Source organism: Nannochloropsis gaditana, assembly GCF_000240725.1.
Source record: "Nannochloropsis gaditana CCMP526 unplaced genomic scaffold scaffold273, whole genome shotgun sequence".
Lineage (NCBI taxonomy): Eukaryota > Eustigmatophyceae > Eustigmatales > Monodopsidaceae > Microchloropsis > Microchloropsis gaditana.
In genome coordinates, this window is record NW_005803680.1 from 7,399 (window position 1) to 10,756 (window position 3,358).

Genomic DNA, 3,358 nt, shown 5'->3' on the forward strand with positions numbered 1-3,358 from the left:
TCCTTCAGCGGATTGCTTGCGTCGTGCGTGGACACCACCTCCAATTTCCCGTCCTTGAGGACCAGCCAGGCCCACCCGCTCCCGAAATGCCCGGCGGCGGCTGTGGAGAACTGAGACTTGAAGTTGTCGAAGCTCCCGAAGGCGGCGTTGATCTTGTCGGCGATGGGTCCGGAGGGCGCCCCCCCCGCGTTGGGAGCCATGCTGTTCCAGTAGAACGTGTGGTTCCATACCTAGGGGATGGGGGGGGAGGGGGAGATGAGACGGACCACAGCCTAGATAAAGCGAGACGAGAGGGATGACGAGGTGGGAGGGAGGTCAAGACCGGGCATTGGGTGGGTGATGAGACCGAACGGCAGGGAGGGAGGGAGAGAGGTACGAGGAGAGGAGGAAGGGAGGTAGACATGGACAGAGAGGGCAAAGGAAGGAAGGGCCGAGAGCGGAAGGACCCCATGAAGGGGAATGAAGAGAGGCCAGACGAAAAAGAATCACGTGAAGAGGCGAGCAGATGGAAGCATCGAAGAAGAAGGGAGGACGGGGCAGAGAAGGAAAAAAAAAAGAGGAAAAAGGGGGAGGGAGACAGGCAAGGAGGGGAAGAGGGAGGCACGGACAAGAAGGAGGGAGAGAGCGACTCGACAAGAAGGACGAAGAGGGAGATGGGAGGCCAGACCTGTGCGGCGTTGTTGAAGAGACCACCGGCCGGAGCGGCAAGCATGATCTCCTTTACAGACTTGCCTGCGTAGGCAGGGTCATCCTGCCGTGATGTCATGCAATTGTAAGGGGGAGGAGGAGGGACGAAAGGGCAAAGAGCCCAGGACCGACCCCGGGAAAAACCTCACTCGCCACGACGCACAGCTAAGAGGAAATGTTCCATAGCAACGACAAAACAATATGGTCCAGGGCCTGCGCCGCATTCAAGGGCCCAAACAGCGGATATCAAGCAAGACAGCCAGTAACGTACCTTAATCATGCCATTTAGTTTGGTGACATAGGCCGCATGATGCTTCCCGTAGTGGTAGTCGATCGTCTCCGCGGAGATGTGCGGCGCAAGGGCGTTTTTATCCCAAGGCAAGGGGGGAAGTTCGATGGCCATGATATTTTCTTTTCCTTTACCAGGATGTACGTCGAAGGAGACGTAAGAAATATTGGTGCACAGGGAGGTAAGCGCAGGAATGACTAGATCCCACGCTGGAAAGGACTAACGAAATGGTATTTCAATGGATACTGAGAAAAAAACTTGTCATCGCTTCGTGTTTCGCGCTTGCCTTGTACGAGACAGAAAAACTACGAACATCCCGTGAGTGATTCACGAAGGGAGTAAGAACTCTCTGTAGGCCCTGTTACCGCATCACACGCACTCAAGAAACAGTAAAAAAACAAAGTCACACGCTTCAGAATGTCCCGAGAGCATGACCGGCTGTGGTGCAAGAGGTTTCCATGCTCGGGGTGGTTGTAAAGCATGTCTTGGCTTGTATTTCGCGAACACAGTGCCCTCGCTCTGAGCCAGCACCGGTTGAGGGACATGCCAACGATCACGCAAAGCAGTCTATCTCGGACAACACGCAAATGTAGGAAGCACACAATGTCCATGCATGCACAATTTGTGGATCGGTTCAACGTCCAAAACAGCATAGTACGGGGAGACGCCCCCAAAATAAAGCGATTGTTGCTCTGTAAACAGAATTGGACCTCGACTCTCTCTTTGCTTGGTGATTGAACAACCCTAGCCGCAGGTTACAAGCTTCAGCCAAGTGCGAGTTTCAGTCCGTGCTACGGCCCCGTGGGCACTGTGACTCTCTTCTTCACAGTTGAAGAGTAGTTGTGGTAATGCACGGCTGCCTGTCCTTATGTATTGCTGGTTTGCTCGGGGTATAAACGGTATCTGAGCTCCATCAAGCCATTACTTGAGAGCTAGATGACCTTATCCAGGATTTATTTGCTCGATCAATGACTCAAAATGAGAAATTGCCTCACTCTTTGCTGTCAATTATCCCCCTTACAACATTGCAGAGGGCATGATGAGGCAACGGTCCTCATCATCACAACTATGCAGGCCACTTTCATGGGGTCTCCTCGTCCTAGCCGTCTCGCACTCCGTCCGTGTGCAGGCTTTCCAAGTGCCCGTGTCACGGCCTGCCGCCTTCACGCGGGCGAGAATACCGTTTCACCGTGATACCACGCCCTTTGTACAGAAAAGCAGGAGCACTACTTTTTCTCCTTCCTCTTCCTCGCTACCGGTGTTGCCGCATGATGCAGACAAGGCCGTGGGTCAACGCGGACGTTCTTTTTCCTTCTCCTTCCCCCTTGCCTCCCTCTTCAAGCCCGCACACCGCTCCAACAAGCCCCAGAAAAGGACGGCCTCAAATTCTCTGAGAATATTGCTGAGCGTCCTGGCCGTCGTTTGTCTGACGGGCACCGTGGCCCATGCTCTACCCAAGCAGGTGGTCTCCGCTTCCCTGACTCACCCTGGAAGCAGTCTCCTCTCCGCTGCCACGGCCTCGGCAGCCCCATTTTCCATTCTTCAAGAGAGTCTTGCCAAGACACTTGGCCAGGGGCCCCTGGCCCCCGTTGCCGTCCTGCTCTCCTGGTTGCTGGACGTGCTGGAGGTGGGGGCGGACCTGAGTGGCGCCCTCTTCCGCCTCCTCCTCTGGCCCCTCCTAACCCCCCTCAACCTCCTCCTCCGCCACGTCCTGCTCCCTGTGCTCCCTTTCTCCCGCTCGCTCCTCACTAGCCCCCAAGGTACCCTCCTCCCCATCTTGACTCAACTCCTCCATGGCCTGGGCTCCTCCCTCGCCCAGCTCCAAGGGGGTCTTGCGGCCTACGCCAACGGGATCCTCGCCCTCCTTCTCTCTACGCTCGGGATTATTTATCAGACCTTTTGCAACGGTCTCGGGCTTTTTTTCAACCTCCCCGGCCTTCAATTTTTCGACGGCATGGACCCTCGGCTGCAAATTCCCTCCACCCCGATCCGCTTTGTCCTTCCCTCCTCCCCATCCTCCGTCCCGGCCTCCCTCCCTACCTCTTCAGGGTCCACCTTCTCCCTCCGGCAAATGTACGGCCGCCGCTGGCGCGTCCACGCCGGCAAGTGGAGCTGGGTGGTCCCGTACTGGGAGCGTGTGGTCATGGAGGCACAGCTCGCCCGGTACCAAAACACCTTTGAGAAGAGCGCGATCAAAGCCCGCTTCGGCTTTCCGGAGGTGGTTCGAGGCCCGTCTCCCTTCTTGGGGGGGACCTTGATCATATTGACGGTGCGAGGGAGGGTTGGAAGGAAGGAGGGGGGCAGTTCTCAGCTTCAGGCGCATTCTCATGCCTCCCTCCCTCCCTTCCTCGTTTCTCGCGTCCATTTTGTCTTCCCTCCCTC